Genomic DNA, 23,931 nt, shown 5'->3' on the forward strand with positions numbered 1-23,931 from the left:
ACGATCTCAGCTGAAGTTCCCTCATAGCAGCCCAAAAACCTCTTAAAATAATTTTTAACATGTAGAAAACATGTTTTTTAAGGTTCTGGTGCTGAGGAACTCAGCTGGGATGGCCAGAGGAGCCTTTTAAAGCCCCTCCCCTTTTCCTTTTTTTCCCCTTCGGCTGAAGAGGTTTTTTTTAAAAAAAACTTCTAGTGTTCTGATGATCTCTGCTCAGTCCCGCGATCATCAGAGGGTTTTTTTTAAACTTTTGAAGGCATGTTTTCCGCTAAAGAAAAACTTTTAAAAGAAAAAAAAAACCTCTGCTGATGGTGCGGCTCAGCAGAGGCAGGGGGGGCGGGGCCAGGGATTTTTGCTACAGGTCCTCCAAACCAGCAGCTGCCATCGCTACCTAATCGGGCAAGCCGGTGCGAACTGGAGCATTTCACCCCTGGATCGCAGGCAGCGGAAATATGTCCACACAACTTTGACAGACTCAGTCTAATGAGCTAGGAGACGAGTTAACTCCGTTCCTGGATTCTCTCATCAGCACAATGGAGAACATATTGATTTATAAAACCAAAAGTCTATGTTATTAAGCAAATCTGAGTAATAAGACTGGTATGTTGTTGATTTAATCATTAATATATTAGCAATGAAAGTTATTGGCTGCCACAAAAATTGATTTTACAGCAGCGAACGCACAAAGCCTCTCTGATGTAAACCAGTAAGGGAGGAAAGATCCTCTTAATAGCATAAAAGTATCATTTATGTCCTAAGTGAAAGTTAAGCAATTCAGGAAAGAATGGTCCTAATATAGAATATTCCAGAATTCTGTAGAAAATTTACCAAGGAGCAGTGAAAGGTGGTACATCTAAACTTTTGTTTGTATTTTCATTCAAACTTCATCCTTGAAGGTTCCAAATATAATAATCTCAAGAATTCACATTCTGTTTAACTGAGAATTACCAGGGAACCAAGCAAACTAAAATCAGTTGAAGAACAAATATGTATAATATCAAAACAAAGAAATTGTTTACACACACAAACATCTTCAGAAGAATTTTCCTTTCATACGTTATCTAATCATGACCTTAGAAAAATGCAAGCAATTCTTCCTAAAAAAGGAAATAGCTAAATTCATTTCTTGCAGCTAAGCTAGGTTCTTAATATTTTCCTGCTAAAAGATACTCTTTTAAGAAAGCAAATAAAATAGCTTCAAAAGTTAGGCCTTAGGGAGATTTTAGCTGGAAACTATAGGTAAATTATAGGTAAAAATTATAGGGTAAACATATGCTTTTTTCTCCAACTTTTGTGTGTGTCCAATCTGACGTCCAATGCATTTCAAGTATTAATAAAAATGGTTTGTGAGATGTTGCATCAATTAGTAGAAGGCATTTTGCATTTAGACTTGAAAGGATTATTTTGTACAGATGTCATAGCAAGGAAAAAAAGTGAACTGATATTGATGTTTAAAAGACTTATATTCAAACTGTACTTAATTCTTTAACAACTGAATTAAAAATGCTGATGTTTAAAAATAAGAAGATTCCTTTTCTTGTGGGATCTATGAGAAGACCTATTTTTGGCATATATGATTCTTGAAATCTTCATAGGCTCTATATAGAAAAGCATCAGTTTAAGTTCAAAAATATAGCATAGCAACTAATACAGACTTACAATCATTCAAATTTACTGAAAAAGATCACTGATGACTGGTCCTTGCAACTTATGATCGCCATAGCATCCCTATAGTCATATGACCAAAATTTGGTCACTTGACATGTATCCTGTGGCCATATGAATGCAATTTACAATCTTCTCAGGAGCCTTCTGACAAGCAGTAAATGGGGAAAGCTGTACTAGCTTAACAACTGTGATTTGCTTTATGATGGCAACAAAAAAGGTTACAAAATCAGGTGCAACAAATGCACAGCTTCATGATAGAAAACCCAGTCCAGTCGTAAATCGAGGACTACCTGTAGTATCAACTGAGAGCCTTACATTTTACTCATAGCACAAAAATATCACCATTGTTCTTTCAGTTTTAGCACCTCCTAGGAAATATGGATATAAAATCAAGGAATCAAACCCGATTACTACACTACAGGACAAATGGCTAAGTATTAAATAGTTCAACATGCACAAGTAACTAGTTCAGATTTTAGAAGATGGGAGTTTTCTTATTCTTCTTATCCCAAAACCTAAACTCTCTGTTATTTGTGTGATTGGTTAAAAGAAAAAGTAAAAATGTACATAAAGCCAATCTGTACTTCCCATCCTGTATATATTTAAAATATTTAGGGTCTACCACATTCAGATTCTACACCATTCATAAAAAAATGTGTAGAAGAAAACTGCATATGATCCCAGACTACTGAACATAAAATCCCATTAAGTCTGTATGAGAAAATCTGTTACAATTCAAATACTTTGTCAGACATGTCAAGGAAAGAATTGAATAATAATTATGCAAAGTAAAAGCACTTTATTTAAAAATGCTGCTCATGATTCTCTATTGCTTCTCTTTATTTGCTTAAATTATTAAATTACTTTTCAAGCTCATCTTCACATTCATAAAACTAATGCACTTAAATAAAAATATCGTCCCTAAATAGTGAACAACTCAAGAGCAACCTCTTTTTGTACACAGACTTTATCCTACAGTCCTTGCACTTTAATGACAGCCCCAGCATGCTGGTTGTCATGTGACTGTAACTCAGGCACTTGGCAACCAGGATATATATACATCAATACAGGATCCCCATTAGTAACCTTCCCAGCTGACTTCCAGTAGGCAAAGTCATGAAGATGGCAAAGAAGGTCATAAATGGTTATCTATTAGAAAGATCAGAAATGGACACTGCTGATCACAGTATACATCAATATGACTGCAACCCATCTAAAACAAGTTAAGGTGGCATTATACTTTAAAGCGGATATACAAGTAAGAGAGATACATGTAGTTGTCACATAATGGTAACTTGGACCGGAATTTCTGTTGCTAAGCAATGCAATACAATCTCATGTGTGACCTTTGCAGTCACAATTGCCATTACAATCAGTACAGTCTTTATTTCCCCCCACTTGCATAGTTATAAGATTGCTTAAACATGCAAGGGGGCAACCCCAAGCAATCTCTAGGCACTCTCTCTTATGTCTGACCCTACCTACCCACCCCATCATAGAGCAGAGACTGGAGTAGAAAGGATTATAAAACAGTAGGCAGACACACAATGAGGAATACGCTCCATGTTTAGCTGTCAGCACCACTTTCTCTTCAATGAATGCAAACATTATTTCCCTTCTTGCTGATTATCTAAGCCCGTGATGCACGCCTATGGCAAGCGTGCTGTAAGTGGCACGCAGAGCCATCTCTCTGGATACGCGAGCCATAGCCCATTGCTCTTCTGGGTCCCGGCGTGCCAGCCAGCTGGTCTTCATGAACGCAGGAGCACCGGAAACCGGAAAAGCAGCCACCCAGCGTAATGCATGTGCCAGGGGGCTGCTTTTCTGGTTTCCGGCATGTGCATGTGCATTGGCCACCTGGTCTTCTGGTATGCATGCGCGCACGAAGACCAGGTGACCGGTGCACATGCATGCACCGGAAACAGGAAGAGCAGCCGGTGCCGAAAAGGTTCACCAATACCGATCTAAGCGATTCAACCAACATTATCCCAAACATAATTGTTAAACCAGGACTACCTATTCCCCTGAAATCAGAGCCTGCTTGAAATCCTGAAAGAATCTTACAAAAGCTTTAAGATGAAAAAGTTAACTAAATATTTCACATCACACCTTCTTTCAGAAATGATACTTAAAGCAGTTAATAGTCGAATAAAAAATACATCCACACAAATCAATTAAAATAACCCAATAAATAATGATTTAATCACTAGAGAGGTGAGATGAAATATATCAAATAAGACTCATTCGGACATTCACAATAAATTAAAAATATGGAGGATTCTAAATTCAAAAACAGAAAGATTTTTTAAAGAAATCTTGTATGGAATGGGAAGTTTATATATTTATTATATATAAGTTTATTATATATAAATGTAAGTACACATCTAATTGAATTGCACGCATACAAGTGCACATATGCAGAGAGTGTCTGTATATGTATATACATATGTATATGTATATGTATATGTATATGTATATGTATATGTATATGTATGCAAATGGTCTTCATTTCAACAATATCAATAAAGGGACATTATTAAGTTTATGTATCATCCTTCTCACTTGCATGTACAGGTAGTCCTCGACTTACAACAGTTCATTTAGTGACTGTTCAAAATTGTAGTGGCACGGAAAAAGTGACTTATGACCGTGTTTCACACTTGCGACCATTGCCACATTCCTAGGATCACGTGATCAAAATTCAGAAACTTGGCAACTGACTCATATTTATGCAGCTTCCAATGTGATTACTTTTTGCAACCTTCTGACAAGCAAAATCAATGAGGAAACCAGATTTATTTAGCAACAGTGCTACTAATTTAGCAACATAAATTTTGGGCTTAATTGTGGTTGTAAATCAAAGACTGCTTGTATAATACAACAAATATCATAAACTGTTTACATTTTATAATCCATTATATAACTTAAATAAACGTAAGTGCAAATTTTGCATGTAAAAAGGGTAAGTACATTCCCTACATTTAGCACTACAAATTCGTAAAATTAGTATCAAGTACATCAGAACAGGTGCAAATGACTAGAACAGTGATAGTGAACCTATGGCACACAGACCCATACCTGCGGCCCAGAGGTGGGTTTCAGCAGGTTCTGACCAGTTCTGGAGAACCGGTAGTGGAAATTTTGAGTAGTTTGGAGAACCAGTAGTAAAAATTCTGACTGGCCCCACCTGCATCTATTCTCTGCCTCCCAAGTCCCAGCTCATGGGGAAGACATGGGGATTTTGCAGTATCCTTCCCTTGGATTGGGGAGGTAATGGAGATTTTACAATATCCTTCCCCTGCCACGCTAACCAAGCCATGCCACGCCCAGCAAGCCACACCCACAGAACTGGTAGTAACAAAATTTGAAACCCACCACTGCTGTGAGCATGTGAGCCATTGCCTTAGCTTGGCTCCAGCGTGCATGCACACGCTGGCCAGCTGATTATCATCTGGCCCTGCCCATGCCGCCCCTCCCCTTCCAGGAGTCTACACATGGCCTGTTTTGGATGCCAGGTAAGTACAGGGCTCGCCCGGAGGCTCTGGGAGGGCGTTTTCGGCCTCCAGAGGGGATGGGGAGGCCGTTTTCCGCCCCCCAGGCTCCAGGAAAGCCTCTGGAGCCTGGGGAAGGCGAAAAATTGGCCTACCAGGCCCATTGGAAGTCAGGAAAGGGGCGTTGGTCCTAGCTGATATGCCCATTTTCTGTTGATGACGAGAGACTCCAGGCATGGTATCACTCATCCTGTAGCTCTATAGACTTGAGTCTAAACTGAAGACATACCCTCTGCCGATGCTTTCCAGTTTTGATGATGTTACAGTGATGCCTCATGACGTAGTACCTGCAGTGACATTCCAAGTATGCCCCGGACCAGACCCTACTTAGGGTGGGGCTGGAGTCTCTCGTCACCGACAGAAAATGGGCGTCTTGAGGTAGGACAAATGCCCCTTTTCCTGTACAGTGCCGCGAGACTCCAGGTATGGGACATACCAAAGCTGGCTGTCCTCACAGGAGGGTACCTGTCTGGTCCTGCTCACCGGTCACTCCTAGTACTTGCTGCAGAACTCTCCTGTCAAAGGCTGCCTTGGCCGAGGCAAATGAATCCAGTCAGTAGTGACAAATGAAAGGCAACGACAAAGACCAGGTCACCATACGACAAATTTCCTCCAATGAAGCCTGTGCTACCCAGGCTGCCATCGTGGCAGCACTCCTGGTAAAATATGCTGTGAGTCCCCTGGGTCTCAGAAGGGCCTGCAAGTCATATGCTTTGGCAATGGTCTCCGGAAGCCACCTGCCTACTGTCAATGCCGTAACTATATATGTATGTATGTATGTATGTATGTATGTATGTATGTATGTTAGGCCCCCCCTTCACATCTAGCATGTGCCAGTCCCTTTCTCTGAAGTGAGATGGAGTGGAGCCACTGTGGGTATGGATGGCATATGGGTCCCTGGCTGAGGGAGACTGTCCAGAGGAATCCTCAATGGTCTGGCAATTGACAGGCTGACCAGATCCACGAACCACGGACCTCTGGGCCAGTGTGGTGCTATCAGTATCATCTCTGCCCTCTTGGTTAACATCCACCTGATCACCTGCGGAATCAAGGCCAAGGGAGGGAAGGCATAAAGAAGCCCTCAAGGCCACAGGCAATGAAGGACATCAACACCCTCTGCCGCCTGTACTGGAAACCTCTGCCGGAAGAAGCAGGGTAGCTGGCTGTTAGCCGGGGAAGCATAAAGATCTGATATCGAGGGCCAAACCGATCTGATATTTCCTGAAATAAGTCCAGGAGTAGGCGCCACTTCGAATGGTCAATGGTGGCCCTGCTCAGCCAATCTGCCTGCAGTTCTTCTCCTCTTGAGATGAGCTCGGATTTAATGGAAAGCAGTTCTTCTCTGCCTAGCAGCAAAGTTGCTCTGTCTCCTTCATGAGCGCCCTAGAGTGCATGCCTCCTTGCCTGTTGATGTGTGCTTTAGCCGCCACATTGTCAATGAGAAGGATATTTAATCTGTTCTTAATTCTCTCAGGACTAGGCGAGCTGCCTTTAGCTCCAGCCAATTGATCCTTTAGTGTAAGTCCTTCTGTGACCATCTCCCTTGGGCCCCAGGTTTTGGAAATGGGCTCCCCAGCCCCCCAGACTGGCATCTGTAGAGATGGTCAGATGCTTCTGGGCCCTGTACACACAACCCGTTAATACTATCTGACGTCCACTAGAGGAGTGAACTCAAAAAAACCCCTTGGGATTCTAATTTAACACCTCCGTGAGATCTATGGAGGTCAAGAAATCTCCTTCCCTGACATTTTCCAAAATTGATTGTAGAGAATGCATTTTGAACCTCTGGTACCGTAAGTATTCGTTGAGATTGAGAATTGATTTGAACCCCCCTGAGGTTTTCTGAATCACAAACAGCATGAATAACAACCCTGTCCCTCCTGATCTACCGGGACCACTTCCACTGGATGGAAGTGCTGGATGGTGGTCTTCATGCTCTTTCGTTTGTCCACATCTCTGGAGCTGGGACAATGGATGAAAAACCGGGGGGGGGGGGAAGGGAAAGACCCGATTTTATGGTTTCCCTCACCCAAGCATCCGTAGTTGTTTCCTCCCATTGGTGCACAAAAAGCCTTTACTGGCCACCAATGGGAGCCGTGGCCCTGGAATCATCGAGAGCAACGAAAGAGGTGATTCCCCCTCGAAAGGGTCGCCTAATCTGGGGCTGGGTTTTGGTTTTATCCACAACCCCTTGCTCTGACTGGGTGTAGTGTCTGGATGCATAACCCCTCTGTCACTGATATCCTGACCTTGCATACAAACAAAAATAAGGCTTACGGAAGGGAGAAGATGTTTGGCGATCAAACCTCCTGGAGATCGATCTCTTATCCCTAGATTCCACCAACGCTGGATCCAGAGATGCACCAAATACCTTGCCCCCTTTAAAGGGCACTGAAGCTAATTTCCACCTCCTCTTAGTGTCTTCCTGCCAGTGTTTTAGCCTTGCCATGATAGACGAAGCAATGGCCCTGGCCCAAGGGTGAAATCTAATTTTTTTTGCTACTTATTATGTGGGTGTGGCTTGGTGGGTGGGTGTGTCCTGTGACTGAGTGGGCATGGCCAACTCAATGTCACTCACAGCCATGCCCACTCAGTCACAACCCCCCCACCAAGCCATGCCCACAGAACCCAGTAGGGAAAAAAAATTAATTTCTATTCTGTCTTTTCCCTTTCCCTCGCCACCTGTTCTCCCTTCACCTAGGCCCCAGAGCCGCCACCTGCCTCAACGGGGTTGGGGAATGCACCATTCCCCAACTCCGGCCTTTCTCCAGAGCTGCCGCCCACTCACCACCTGCTCACCCTTCACCTTTGGTCAGGGGCCGGGGCCCAGGGATGCCCCATTCCCGAGGCCCCGGAGTCGCCCCCTGCTCGCCACTTCCTCAATCGGGTCAGGGAATGCACCATTCCCCGACACCAGCCTTGTCCTGGAGCCGCCGCCCGCTCTTCCTTCGCCACACGGCATATACTTACTTTCTTCCAGTGGTTGGCTGCCAGGAAAAGCAAGCGTCCAAAAGTTACTGGAGTTGCTCTCCTGGAATATGCCGCCTTGTTCTATGCGCCAGCTGCGCAAGCGCACACCCAACCTGCCACTGATAAATAAATGAAATAAACGGTGTACGCTTGCGCAGCCGGTGCATGGAACAAGCAGCAATGGCGGCGGCATATTCAAGGAGAGGGACTCCAGTAACTTTTGGATGCTTGCCTTTCCTGGCAGCCAGCCACTGGAAGAAAGTAAGTATATGCTGCATGGCGAAGGAAGAGCGGGCGGCAGCTCCGGGACAAGGCTGGTATCGGGGAATGGTGCATTCCCTGACCCGGTTGAGGCAGGTGGCGAGCAGGGGATGGCTCTGGGGTCTAAGGGGAATGAGGTATCCCTGGGCCGTGACCAAAAGCGAAGGGCGAACAGGCGGCAAGCAGGCAAGTGGGCGAAGGAAGAGTGGGTGGCGGCTCCAGGGAAAGGCTGGAGTCGGGGAATGGTGCATTCCCTGACCCAGTTGGGGCAGGCGGCGGCTCCGGGGCCTCGGGGAATGGGCCCCGGCCCCTGACCTAAGGGTGAGCAGATGGCGAGCTGCCTTCCCGGTGTTCCAGTGTCCAGCTTGCGAAGGCTGGACTGCGGGCCGTGGACTGGTTCGGGGGCATGGCCAGCCAGCGACTGCTACCAGATTGATGAACGAGAACCAATCTCCACTACATACTTGCCCGATCCGGTCCAATCCGGTAGCATTTCACCCCTGCCCTAGCCCCAAATTTTGCCAAATTCAATGTGGCATCCACCGTGAATTCCGCTGCTGCTACAACCTTGTTGAAATCCTGGTGAGTCCATAAATCACTGGGTGGTACTCTTTCCTGCATCTGCTTTAACCAAACAATTACACTCTGGTGAAAAAAGAAGCTGCCGTGGCTGTCTTGAGCACCAGGCAACCGCTTGGTGGGTCTTGTGAAGCGTAAGCTCCACCTTCTTTTCATCTGGTTTAAGAACATCCTTAGCATCTGATATGAGTAGCTGAGGGAGATGCCAACACCATCACTGGCTCATCCACTTCCAGAATCTGTAGAAGGTTAGTAAGATCTGGGGTGAAATTGTAGAATTTTTTGTCAATTTTTTGGGATTGGGATAAGCCCCAGGAGAAACCCACTGTCTCTGAATTATGTCCATAAATAACTTTGGTGCTGTAATGGCCTCTGTGTCAGTCATAGGCTCTGAAAAAAGATCAGTGGGATTTAAAGTCTTCTGTGAAACCTCAGGCTTTGACAAGTCCGTCCCCAGCCGGGTTGAACTTTTAGCTTTAAACAGTAGCGCCTTAAATACATGAGGCTGGAACAAACCTTTGAAGGTAGGTTGTTCAGACGCCATACCTTCATCCTCAGATAACTCCTGCTCAATCAGGCCCTCCTCCTCGGAAACAGAATCTTCACTTCTCGAGGAAGAGTCTGACGAACAGGAAGCCTGATAACTCAAAAACTCCCTGGTGTGCTGAGATCTCTCCTGCACCTGTATCACTGGTTCAACCACTGCTGCCAGCTTCAAAACCTTTCTTAACTGCCTCAAATCCATTGTTGGACTAAAGGAGGCATTACCGTGTCATCCTCCCCCAGTGGGCAAAGCCCTGCCACCGTGGGAGTAAAGGTGGCCTCGGGTGGATTCCTTCTCTGACTAGCTACCCCCTTTTCCTTGTGGAGGCCAAGAGCCACTTGTTGCTGGCCCAATATCTGGGACAGAGATCAAACCCAGTCCTTCCTACATAATCAAACCTCCTGTAGTGCTGAGATTATCAGACTCCAATATCTGGCTGAGAACCGGGCCCGCCATAACATCCTCTTCTACAAGGGGGCTAAGGTGCTTCCTTTTCCCTGCAACCTTTGCCCATTTTTCCACCTGCTTCTCCAAGGCCCTTTGAAGACTTTGCTCCGTCTTCTCTTGGGCCTTAGAAGCCTTCTTGCTGGGCACAGCCTGGGATTTACATGTGGCTTTTGCCGCTCCCCTGGCCCCACTGTTGGACTTAGAGGAACCATGCTTGGAACTACACTTGGAAGCTCTGCTCGCCTGAGGTCTATCAGCCATCTCTGTGTACCTACCTGAAAAAAAATTAAAAAACTGCAGACACTGTGTATAACCTAGTCTACTAGCCTGCTTTCTCTGTTTTCCCTTTTTTTCACATGAAGAAGTGGGAAAAAATTCTTCCCAATTAATATCAGAAATTGGTAGGCAAATATAAGAAATATCTACTTAAGGTTCTTTTTGTCAAAAGGAGGAATACTAGATATTAATGCTAAGGATGTATATTACCTTTACTTTTATATATTGTTTGAATGAATATAAAATACTGATATTTCCACATATATTAAAAACAAACTTTACATGTAGTGTACTTTTTCACATGACTGTATAATTTGCCAAAAGCAGAGTGGCAATATCTTCAGCTAAAAATAGTTTTACATTTAGTTATTGTCCTACAGTTTTAATTATTTCAAAATGCTCTCTAGTTAATATTTGTATTACAAAATATTAACTCTTCAGCTATATATTAGCTGAAATATTAGATTTTGCTAAAAGAAATTTTTAGCAATATTTCTCCATACCATCCTATTTCTGCAAACTGTCCTTGCTTCCACTATTTATTTAATCTATATCCTGCATTTTTCTAAATAACTCAATAGCTATAAAATGCCATCCTTATCATTATCTCTTAATTCCATAATCACCCTAAATATTATTTAAAACATCACAAAATCATATATAGAATGTAAACTCATACCCTTATTTAGAAAAAAGCTCAAATTAACTATTTTTGATCTTTTAAACGCATTTGAATCTCACACCAGACTGCATGTGAAAAGTAAATGCAAACTGAAGCTTGACAAGTCAGTGTTCAAGTAATCTTTATATTTACTGAATGTAAATCAACAATTACCATTACCTGTTTTCAGAATATAGCACAATACAAATATATAATCTATAAGGTTTACCCACATGAACTTTAACTTCCTAAAAGTAGATTTTCGAAAACAGCAGTAACTTCCCAGACAGACTGGTAGACAAGCAGCAATAAACATTCATCTTCTATCTAGCCATGTAATTTACTAGTTTACTATCAACACTCTATTTCCATATCACCAATCAAAATCTAATCTATTGGTAACTGAGATGCAACTGTCCTTACTGATTGAAAAGTTGGCTGGAAAAAGTTTATACAGTACTTGTAAGGTTGGAAGTTACTTCAGTCAAGCATGGGAAAATCAGGGAAGTTCAGGTGGTTCAAATGAATATAAAGGTTTATTGCAAGCTTATGCTCTGTACAAGAATCTGAACTACTAATAGTTAAAGCAAAGAGGCAGTAGATGGAATTCAAGGTGGGCTGGACTTAGATCTCTTGTAGGCATGAAAGGGCTCGAGACTGAGGACGCATTTGAGTCCTTCCTTGGGCTCAATGTGGTCATCTCCTACAACTTCTTTATATATTTATTTTCTTTTTCTCTTTTCTTGCACTTTTTCTTCTTTCTTTCCATTCTTTTCTTTCTTTAGGTTTAATCATATTAGTTCTTATTATTGTAATTAAAATACATTTTGTGGTCCTAAGGTCAAAGGAAAAGAAGTGAGAATTTATTTTAACAATTCCCACAGGGTTTTCTTCTACCATACAAAGGCACATTCAAAATGATTTCAAGATATTTGGTGTTGCTATCTTTCAACACTCAAACTAAACGTTTTTTTCAAAGTCCTCACACTCTCATTTGCCAAGATCACTCCATTCTCTCAGAAAGTGGAAATGAGATCTGTTGGAAGATTGCTAGCAAGTAGTAACATGAAAAGGTTTCAGCTTTTCTTCACCTAGACCAGTGATGGCTAACCTTTTCTGGACCGAGTGCCCAAAGCATGTGCCAGAACCCCCAAAATGCAATGCATGCATGCCCCTGCGCATACACCCCGCCTCCCCACACATGTGCATGCACCCCCCTGCGCATGCATAGCACAGATCTGACGACCAGCTGGCTGGCGTGTGGCACGTGTGTGGTGGAGCTGAACTGGAGTGATGGCTCATGTTCCCACAGAGAGTGTTGCATGCCACCTGTGGCACGCGCGCCACAGGTTCGCCATCACGGACCTAGACTTTATTATTCTAAATCAGACGTAATTGGAATAATATTGCATTTAGGAGTAATCTATTGCAATTACATTAATTTGAAACTAATTTATGCAAGCTCCAATAAAGTCAGTGGGTTCCCACATACATACAGGGCAAACATGAATTATACTCAACTGAAGCATGTACTTTGAATTCTCTACAGGTTCCCCATCTCCACAAAAAACACTAATATGCTTAACATGAAATAAACCTATAGGGACAGGGTGGGAAGAGCAACTGAATCTTTCCACCTATTTCACTTTCCAAGTTGTCACTCTCCCCAAAGCTTAGCAACATAGGAAACATTTTATAGAATAATAATACAGAGGCAGTATTGAATGAAGTTAAATAAGAGGTACAATGTATTATCCTTGCAATATTACCTTGCGGCATATGCATATAGCTCTCAATTTGAATCTGTTTCTCTTACAAACATATGCTGCTTAATTCCTTCTGGACTTCTCAACAGTATTCCATATCACCAGGGTAGATAAAAATTGATGATAAAAATAAAAATAGATTTTTAAAAATTTAAATCAGATTTTTTATATTTTTATAAAATTTATTTTGTTTGCAAATAATATTAGGTTCTAACTACCAGCAAGAATGAGTCCTTGCATTTAAGATCATTTCAGATCCATCATGGCAGTGCCTGTTAGCGGGCATCCACTCATCTGTTGCCTACCACATCCCTCGCCTTGTCGTCACTGCCACATCACCAGCCATCCCATTGAAGTGAATGGGACTGTCAGTGAGTCAACAGTGGGTCAGAGGAGCAGCCACTGCGGGACAGAGATGATAGCTGCTCTTTAAAAATTATGATTTAAATCAACTTGATTTAAATGAAGCCTTTTTACTAATGATTTAAATAAAATTCACCCTGCATATCAATAACCTTGGAATTCCTTGACTGCCTACAAGAATTGATGAAGGAAATGCATTACAATGGTCCTTAGGGGGCAGTTTCAGTCAGTGGTTATAGGAGAAGACAACCTTGTGGCTATAAATTTACGAAATGCCGTAGGGCTTAATATATCTCCCTTGTTGATTAACACCAAGTTGCTGAAAAAGCTCATCTTAACATTTGAATGAGAATCATCAGCATGCTTACCACCTCAGGGCATACAGGTGATATTGGAAGTTTTGCCCTAATGTCTAGAGCAGCGGTTCTCAACCTGTGGGTCGCGACCCCGTTGGGGGTCGAATGACGATTTGCTAGGGGTCGCCTAAGACCATTGGAAATATGGGAAGTATACTTGCGAGTCGAAGAATCGCGCTCCAATGGTTGACTCCACAAGCCAGCTGCAGGCTCTTCAAATCACTAGCCGAATTCGGCTTCAGGGGTGATGAATTAAAAAAGAGAAAAATCTTTGCTCTAATGTCTCCCTCTCAAGCCAGCTGCAATCACTCCCAATCGCTAGCCTAATCTGGCTTCAGGCACGATAAACTTAATAGGGGAGGAGTCTCCGCTTTAATGGCTCCGTCCTCAAGGCAATCGCAAGCAGTTCAGATCGCTAGCCAATATGGCTTCAGGCACGATAAATTCAAAACGAAAATAATTTTACGGTTGGGGTCGCCACATCGTGGGGAATTGTATTAAAGGGGTCGCAGCACTATAAAGGTTGAGAACCACTGGTCTAGAGGCTATTAAGATATAGATAGAATTAAACAAGTTGTAATTAAACTTAAGAAAGATGTGATTACTTCCTGTCCAATGAGGAATTAAATTCCATATGTTGTTTCTTGAGTAGAAGATACCATTCTTCAGGAAGTCGCAATAGTAATTTGGGGATCCTACTGGTTTTACTGTTCTTGTTCAAAGAAGGTGGAAACTGGTCAAGGGGGTTTTGTTCAGCTCTGACAAGGACACCAGTTGGGAATCTCCAGTTATAAATGAACATTACATTTATAGGCCTTCTAGATATAAAAAGCTCTATGTCACTTGGAATCAACATCTCTCCAGGACCTGTTTTTTCAGACCCATGTATTGCAATCAAATAGACAGTTCTTAAATGCTTGCCATTTTCCAGAGATTAAAGAGGCTGAGGTGAGGAGGCAATGCCTTTCTATAATGGTACCAATTTGTGGAAAAGTCTTCCTTTTCCACATTAGATTTCCGCCCCCAGGGGAAATCTGTAAGAAAGCAATGAAGACAGAATTATTAAAGCCTTTAGTAAATTATTAGAGCCTTTAGTATGCATCCTGATGTATTTGTATATATTTTGATAAGAGATTTTAGTAATGACTTTTTTTTAGCATTTTAATACACAAATTGGAAATTAACAGTGTAGTATATGTTAAAATTTATTATAAACAGAATGGTTGATGTACATTACTGTTTTAACTGCTGTGCGTTCATGTGGATTTAGTTCACGTAACTGTAATAAATAAGAAGGGGGTTCAAAATATAAAAAAGCTGTAGTTTTAGGACTTGTAGAAAGAAAGAATTAGATTCAAAACTATACAACTATTAATGTGATTTCTTTGGTTTATTATTTAGTATGATTCAGGATTTTGGTTTATAAAACATATTTTGTGGTTTCCTGTGTTGTATCACCCATTTATGGTTTGTTTATCATTTTAAAAAATCATGATATAATGCAATGTCTGAACTAGACTACAATTTTGTATTTACTATTGATACTTAAAACTACCTAAGAATGTTCAAAATTATCTCTTTCCTTACACATGAAATTGATCAAAAGAAAAGCATTCAGAGAGCAAAATTTTATGTTTCTGGCCAGACAATATCCCCTTCCTCCAGAGTCTTCAGTTTCTTAGCAACCTGATCAAGCAAACCTTTGTAATTTTTATTGGTCTTCTGTGACACACTTACACATATATACTTTTAATATGATGAATTATGGACTCAAAATGCTAAGTTCCCTCATCCTGCAAACTAATATGTCAAATGCTAGATTGTTACAGATATTCCCTATTTTGTTTTTGGAATCAATACTTACTTCTATAGAATTATTTTAAGTATCAGAAGTATGCTTTCCATGTCAAAATGTCCTGCATGAAGAAGCTATCAAATTTTCAAAATAGAATCAAAATGTATCCATTATGTTACTGAATTATCAATAGATAGTTTCGGTATAAATGCAAATACAGTAAATGTATATGAATAAATGATAATTCAATGCTAAGAAATAATATTGTGGCCTTTTATCACTGCAACTCAACATGTACATAAGTTTATGGTCCTCTATATGTAAAAAAACAACAACAATATTCTGCAACTTTAAACTGTGCCAGTCACTTTCTTTTAGTCCATTCTACCCCATAGAGTTATTGTTGGAGAGGAGAATACTATATAAACCTACTTGAGTTGTTGAATGAAAGATTCAATATAAAACTAAAAAAACCAAAACTTTAAAAAGTAACAATAACTCAGCCACATATAACCTAGGAAGAAAAAAATGCTCCAATGACTGGTGATCAAGAGATATAAGCAATATTTTATGTCAAAAAACTATTAACATATTACTGACACAATAAACTTTTCATAAATGCAGTCATATTGGAGAACCATTGATAATTGAAAATCTAGACTACAGCCTCTCTTAACTAGGAAGCATAATGATTGCCTAGAAAGAACAACCAAATGCTACCAATGCCTGCAGACAAAAACTAAGCAGAAATCCTCAGAATCTCAGCCAAGGCAGTTATTTCTATAGGTTAGCAGCAAACATCATTATCTAAAATTGAACAATTTATTCAATTTATACGTCCCCCAACTTCGATTTTTAATATTTAATACTCAGTATTTTTAATAAAAAGTATTTCAGTTAAGTCTTGTAGGAATATGTCTATGGAGATTCTCAGTCACCCAAGGTCATGGTTGTCCCAAAGATGTTTTTTCAGGAGGCAACTCGACTTTCTGGTTTTTTCTTTGAAGATTGCTTCAAGAAGCAATCATTCAAGAAGCTTCTTCAGCTCTGAAATTAAGCTGTCTTATTCTTGAAAAAGCACCTTTGAGACGCTTGTAGGAATGTTAGATAAAAATAAGTCATTTTTGTTCCTTGGCCAGTATAATGTATTTATATATCTCTATATAATCAGATATAAAACCTACAAGTCAAGAAAATATAGTCAAAAGTACTTTCAAATTTCTTGAAAATAAAATCCTGTTTTTAAGTTTATTCTCTTAAGTTTTATTTTGCAAATATTTATTTATTAAATCAAAAGGGAACTGCAGAACATTTAACATAATGGCCGTGGCCCAGGGATCCCTACATTAAGACAATGGCTTTGCCATAATGTATAAGCACACACACACAAATTAGGCAAAGTAGATCATGAATGAACATAAACATAATGTAGAACACATCAAAATCCAATATTACATATAATAATTTTAAAAAATAATCCCAACCATCATAAACTAATTTATACTGATTTCTTAAACACAATACCTCCTAATTAAATTGAATGTTCTGTAGATATCAATAGAACATTGCCACTTTCCATACTTACTCTTTTACAGAATCCATGCTAGAGTTAATGGGAATGGAAAAGGGAATCAGCACATAAATAACCTCTGGCTTCCTTTCTCATTTACAAAAACATCTACCAGATAACACACCTTTCTTCAGAGAGAGTGAAGTAAGCAATCAGAACCAGGTTTTCCATTATGTGCCATTAAGTTGTTTTCAACTTCTAGTAGCCACATAGTTTTTCTCCATGTCAATCTCCCCTAACCTGATCCTTCAGATCTTCCAATGGTACATTCTTTGCTACTATAACTAAAGCAATCTATGTTTGCTTTATCTATGTTTTTGCTCTTCTCTTTCCTTTTACCTTGTTCATTTTGCATAATGTGTCCAAAGTAGGATAATTTGAGCCAGGTCATTTTTTCCCAGAGTGAGAGCTCTGGGTGGATTTGTTTAATGATCTTTATGTTTGTTTTCTTGGCTGTGTACAGTATTCTCAGGAGTTTCTCCAACACCAAAGTTCAAAAGCATCAACACACTTCCGATTCTGCTTTTTCAAAATCCAACTGTCACTTCCATAGAGTTTCACAGTTAATACCATGATTCTGTTATTCTGATATTTGTTGGTACAGTCACAACATGGCATTTGAAAATCTTTCCCAGAGCCTTCATGGTTGCTCTATGAAGTGACAGTCTGCGACATATTTCATGAGAGTTTGTTGCTTTACGGTTGAAGATTGATACTAAAAGACAGGAACTGTCTTTGATTACAATACTCTATACTTTTTAAGTCTTAAAAAGTTTATTCCTTAAACAGGAATACCTGTAATATCTGTAGCAACCAGAGTTAGGCCTAGCAACTTGATCTTTGGATCAAGTAGTCACTTCCACTTGCTCAATGACCTTAATTTTTTGATTTATCAAAACTTTACAAGGATATAAGGCAGTCCTAATAAGAGGTTATTTTGTTAATTCATATGAAATAATAGTCTTTAAAAGCAAATCTGTTTTGAAGACATTATTTATAGTAATAACCTAGACAACTGACCAAGTCTTTACCCGACTCACAAATCCTCTCTCATGCCTGACTTCATGATTCCTTTTAAGAATTTAGGGTTTTGGTTGATATGTTTAGTTCTTGAACAGCAGCCTTTCACTATCTACCCAGTAAAGGCTATATCCTCCCCATCTCACATAATAGTGCATAGATTTACTGTTTCAATTAAGAACCACTTTTTGAGCAAGATAAGAGAGCTTCAATGTAACCAAACAAATCTAACATACTCTTTAATCATAAGTAGTGATAGATACAATTTTGGGAGGTTGAGGTGAGCTATCTCCTAAAAGTGCAAATGTACAGGACTCATTGCCATGATAGGTTGTGAAGTTGTTTCAGACACATTCAGACATGTTCTGGAATGGCTTCTGAATAATGTTTATTATTATTAAGTTATCTAGAAGTTAACTTAATTGGTTTATTTTAAAACATTACTATTTTGCTTGAGATAGTTAAAACTTCACACAACACACACCCATCTTTCATTGCAAATTAATGTCTTAATAGAACGAATATGTTCAACAAATGTTGCTTAAATATATATTAATCTTTGTAATTGCTCACCATCCTGACCACTTTCCAAGATTTGCTTTTTTACCCATTCTATTCCAATAGATTCTGTTAGTTTACTTCAAATTCACCCTATTAATCCTATGCAGAATTGAAACTTGAATTTGCTCTAATAAAAAATAAACTTTTTAAAAAACATGGGAAGGAAAGCAAAGCATGAGCGAAACCATCATTTGAAAATAGGCAATCAAGTACAGTACTTAAAACTATGTAAATAGGTTGTTTTAACTACATTTGAATCATAGTCCAATATAATAGTTTAAAACATTAATATTCTTACTTACAGAGTCTTCTTACCAATAAAATATAACACTCTGAAAATACTAAGATTCTTTCATCTTCAAATACAAAGCTGGTTGCATATAACTGGTTTAATACTGCAAATCAAAATTCTAATTCCAGTTGTACCACCAAAGACAAAACCAAATTTGTCAATAATTTGTATTGAGCAATGACTTGATTTTATTTCTATGAAAATGGCTGCAAAATAATCCGCAAAATACAGATAAAAATAATCCCTCTTCCAAAACTACAGCAACATTACACAGTTAGAGTAAAAGTGCTGAAGTTATCATTAGTCTAGAAAGTTGAAAATGTGCTATCAAGTTGGTGCTACTCTTTTTTAACCACATATTTTCCCCATTCTAATCTGTACATCATCTGAGTCTTCATGTATTTCAATCATGCACCCATCATTATTGTAACCAAGTTCATCCACCTTGCTGTAGGTTGCTTTCTTCTCTACTTTCCTTCCATGTGTCCAAAGTAGAAAAATTTGAATGTGGTCATGTATGCCTCAAGTGAAAATTCTGAATTGATTTCTTCAATAATCCATGTTTTCTTGGTTGTCCACACTATTCTCAACTGTCTTCTCCAACATCCAACATCAACATTCTTTCTATCCTAGTTCTTATTCAACCTAACTAAAAACATCACGTATATTATGACAAGCTATATACAAGCATATATATGAATGACATGCCAAAACAAAAAATTGTAACTCCTTCATACACAGCTGTGATAGTAAACTGTCATGTGTCTGTAAAGAGATTTCAAGAAAATGTTTGATTTATTTATTTTATTTAACAAATGTATATAGTAACCCATCTACCAAAATAATTGTGATTTTTACAGCAATTTAAACAAGAGTAAAAAAAAACTATGATAAATTACATTATAGGACAGATCTCTACTGCATTCTACACATATCCTAACAAATGTAAAAGTTCACTCATGTGAAACTATTAGTTGATGAAAACTCAGCATCACCTTGTGAGAAATTTAAGTCTAGTCAGACTTTCTTAAATAAGGTGAGAATTAAAACTACAGACATGATATAATTGAAGATGTATGCTTAACTGAATAATCCCAAGAAGATGGGATTATGCTGTATCCGACCCAAATTGCAATATTATGCGTATGAAAAAGATTAATAGCCCATTTACATTTTATTATTCATTAGTGTAGGAAAGAAAACTCTAAGGTAGACTTATGTTAATCACCATAGAAGACAATAATTCGTAGTATTTTATCAAGAAAAGTTATGAATAGTTGCATAGAAAAGTCTTATCTTCAGTACTATGGAAAGCATTTTCCCATTTTACTTTCCATGGTGAAAGATTCACATTTTCATTTCTACTGCCTTTCCTCAGGTTAATTTGATAATTTGCAGACTGTTTATCCTGTGGCACTGTGGCTTGAGTAATATGGTTTTGTTAAAACATATCTGTTACCCTTCAGGCAAGTATGGCTGATTCTCATCTTTCTTATACCGTTACTAGCATACCCCCAGTCAGCAGATATGGTCTGCTGCACCATTATTTCTGAAGAGTGATTTCGAAAAATCTTATAAAGACTCTTCTGTAAGTATTTATTTTATTATTTATTTATTAATCACACTTTTATACCGCACCATCTCCTGTAGGACTCAGGGCGGTTCACAGGCATATTAAAATAAAACAATATAATAAATAAGCAATATAAAACCCAATTAAAACTAAATATTATAATAGTCAAATCACTAAAACGGTAAAAACCGATTAAAATTTAACTAAAATAATTTATTCTTAGGCTAGTCCAGCTCGCTGAAATAATAAGGTCTTCAGTTCACGTCTGAAGGTCCGGAGGTCAGGGAGTTGTCGTAAACCCAGAGGAAGCTCGTTCCACAGAGTCGGTGCCGCCACAGAGAAGGCCCTCCCCCTGGGGGTCACCAACCTACATTGTTTGGTCGACGGCACCCTGAGGAGGCCCGCTCTGTGGTAGTGAGATATATATATATATAGATAGATAGATAGATAGATATAGATATAGATATATATTATGGCTAGTAAGAATGAAATATTTTAATTTTCATTCTTGAACAACTGCGCCCGTAATAGTTTAAGAACAATTACAAATATATATATTTAGGAATAAGGAACTTAATAGTTGTTTGTTAGCCCTTTATAATTTATCACATGGGAATATTTAAAGAATAAAAAGTTTACATGTGAAAACCTGAAATAAACTTAAGTAATGAGACTAGGATCCATAAATACATTTATGGATCCTAGTCTCATTGCTTCAGCTTATTAAAGTTGACTTTTTCCCAACTTCAAACACTTATAAAATAATTTAAACAAAGTATTAATATTACAAAGTCAACAGGTTGAAAAGATGCTTAGTCAGATCTTGAAGCAAAGCAATAACATCAAATGAAAAGACCTCGTAAACATCAAAAAGATTACAGCATATATTATCATTAAAGCATACATGAAGTGCTTTAGTCAAAATCAAGTGCTGAAGATAAAATATGACCTTTTCAAAATTTGACTAAAAACTAAGCCAGTTTAGTCAGAAGACTGTTTTGGCATCCAAAACTGCATAAAGGCAAAATAATATACTGAGCAATGACTCTAGTCTCCATCCCCTCAATTAAACATGTATGTTATAATATTTAGACCTTAAATATAAAGATAAGCTAAAAATAGACCCGTTCATTAAAAACCGAAAGTATTTAGTATTAGCAACTACTTTCAGGCAGCAAAAATCACCAGTTGCCAATAAAAACTGCTCAGCCTTTAGACCAAGGAACAGCTTTCTAAAATTTGTAACAACCTGTATGGTTGAGAGTTGGGTCGTATCAATGAAGGATTATTGACAACAATTATACAAATATATTCCATACAGAACATACTCAAAGCACAGTTTTACTATTCCAATTTAATGCTAAAAATTTCATCATAAAGAAAATCTCACCAAGATATGTGGATCGTCCACAAATTGTGCATTTACAATCCTTTTCCTAATAAATGCAATGACAATGACCTTTCAATGAAAGGAAATATTTTAAGAACGGAATAGTTTTGATTGTATCAAGTATAGTACCTTTTAAAAAGACAACTATGAAAATATGAATTGCTAGCTTCTAATAGCAACAATAGATTCAACAGTGAATGCAACAAGTACAGTCAGCTATCAAAGTGACCATCACAAGGCACTGCAACTTGCTAAACAAACTCCATTTAAAACTGAAAACAGGTGGATTGTGTTGTATTTGGTATGCTCCATAGAAACTTTGCTTTGTCTTCTATTGCTATTATTTCAAGACTATAGCCATTCCTACACACTAATAAAAACTATTTATAAAGTAAAAATGACAAATATTCTTATACACCTGCTGTATTGGTAGAATTCATCATCTGGATTTAGGAAATATCTTTTCCTTTTAGCACATTTTTTTTAGAGAAATCCATTCTACCAGTTAACCAACCCAATTCTTTTGTGAAGACTCTTTTTTGTTAAAACACTCTAAGGATCTCTCATCCCTTCCCATTTGTTCCCTGTGGTGCATATAATACTGTATTCTGTTTTGCAAACAATCATACATCTAGACATACTCTGGTAAACAGCCAAAGATTAAAGTACATTATTTACTGTCATACAACCACTCATGACCAGAAATTAAATGCAGCTGCTGTGGGGGTGAAAATATGATTGATCCTACAGTTGTTGCACATTTGATCTGCATTCTTTGAAAGTGCAGTAAAAACTCAGACACAAACTCCACAATTTGATAGTTTTATATTCTACCCATTGAGATTATATCAAAATCAATAAGTACATGCTTTCTACACATACACTGCAAGCCCAAATCATTCTTCAGCTGAACAAAAAAAAATGTAAAGTGTAATATGTGTATGTTTTAATATGTGTAAATCCAGCCACTGTGGTTTGGAATCATGGTTTTAATATTGAGTAACTTGTACTCCTCCATCCTCACGATCAAAGTCAAGAGTGAATTTTAAAGCCATCACTCAGCTTAACAAGTGAATACAGTCAATTATCTGTTATGATAAAAAGAAAAAAAAACGCAAGAGGAAGGAAGAGGGGATGGAAAAAGATTTCTTTATAAAACTAGAATTTGAAGTTAGCAACGAATTCCTAAACAAATTATAAATTCTTCCTCTCTTGAGCTATTGGTTTCTTACCCTTTTGTAGCAAATGTACCACTTCACATGTACTCAACAGATTTTATACCGCGAATTGAATTCTGGTATAAATTAACTATCGACTGGAACAGTTATGGATTTCCTAACAGTGAGGAGAGTTGGAATAAAAAACACCACCACACACACAACCGCGAAGGAGAGAAAGAAGAATGCTATGGAAAACCAGGAGCGGGTTTCCAGCTGTTCCCTCCCCCACTCCGGGCGAGGAGACGAAAGAAGCAGCGAGACTCCTACGCGCTTCGCCCTTAAACGCTCTTAGTCCAACGGTCGCTGTTGAGGCGCGCGCCAGGCGGGTGAGTATTCTCGCCACGCCTCCTCCCTACCCGCCAGGTCTAGTCCCAGGAGCCAAGTCGCTCGCGCCTTTCGCGAGCAGCAGCACGCGCCCCGCGCTTTCCCGTAGCTCGGGGCTAAGAGCAGCTGCTTGCTTTGCATCGGCGGCAGCCACCGCCTCCTTCCACGCCCCGCCGGCACAATTCTCTTCTTTTGCGCACACGCCCTGTGATACACGTTAAGTATTTCTTTAAAAAAAACACAAAAAAACAAAAAGGTAAAATAAAATAATAATAATTTAAAAAAAAACCCGAAGGCGCAGCCACGCGGAAAACTAGCCACACGCGCCCTCTGCTGGAAAGACGCTTTTGCAAATCCAAGAAGTGTTCAGGAAGCTGGAGGTGTAACACAAATGTATTTTAAGAGGGGTTGGGCGGGAGCAGTTTTCGCCCGAGAGAAAAGATGGAGAATCCGAGAATATGCAAGCCGTAAGCATCTTCATCTACGGGGGAATCAACAACAAACGGGTTTGGAGCAAGGTCAACAACTCGCACCTGGACATACGAAGAGACGCTATCACACACCGGGCTTCTACTTCTCGCCTCCCCCACTCCTGGCAGCTGCTCCCACCAAGCGTAGACACGCCCCTAGGAGATGCCTCTAGGTGCGCCGTTTGCCATTTTTCAAAGTAATCCCCTTTCACGCGTAGAGAGTTTTATTGTCCCCATCAACTGGCTGGTGATAACTTAAGCTTCATTTCCCCGC

At 39.3% G+C, this 23,931-nt stretch overlaps 1 protein-coding gene across 3 annotated transcripts in view; it reads right to left on the reverse strand.

Annotated features, from left to right (window-relative positions):
• The window catches only part of JAG2 (jagged canonical Notch ligand 2), an 88,754-nt gene that overhangs the window by 62,857 nt on the left and 1,966 nt on the right, over window positions 1-23,931 (reverse strand). Inside the window, exon 2 of one of the 3 annotated variants that reach the window (XM_058162872.1) lies at window positions 12,727-14,721. The exons of the other annotated variants lie outside the window; for them this stretch is intronic. The gene's annotated coding sequence lies outside the window, so the exon portion shown is untranslated. The remainder of the gene's footprint in view (window positions 1-12,726; window positions 14,722-23,931) is intronic. 3 annotated transcript variants of the gene reach the window in all.

This window comes from Ahaetulla prasina, chromosome 1, assembly GCF_028640845.1.
Source record: "Ahaetulla prasina isolate Xishuangbanna chromosome 1, ASM2864084v1, whole genome shotgun sequence".
Classification (NCBI taxonomy): Eukaryota; Metazoa; Chordata; class Lepidosauria; order Squamata; family Colubridae; genus Ahaetulla; species Ahaetulla prasina.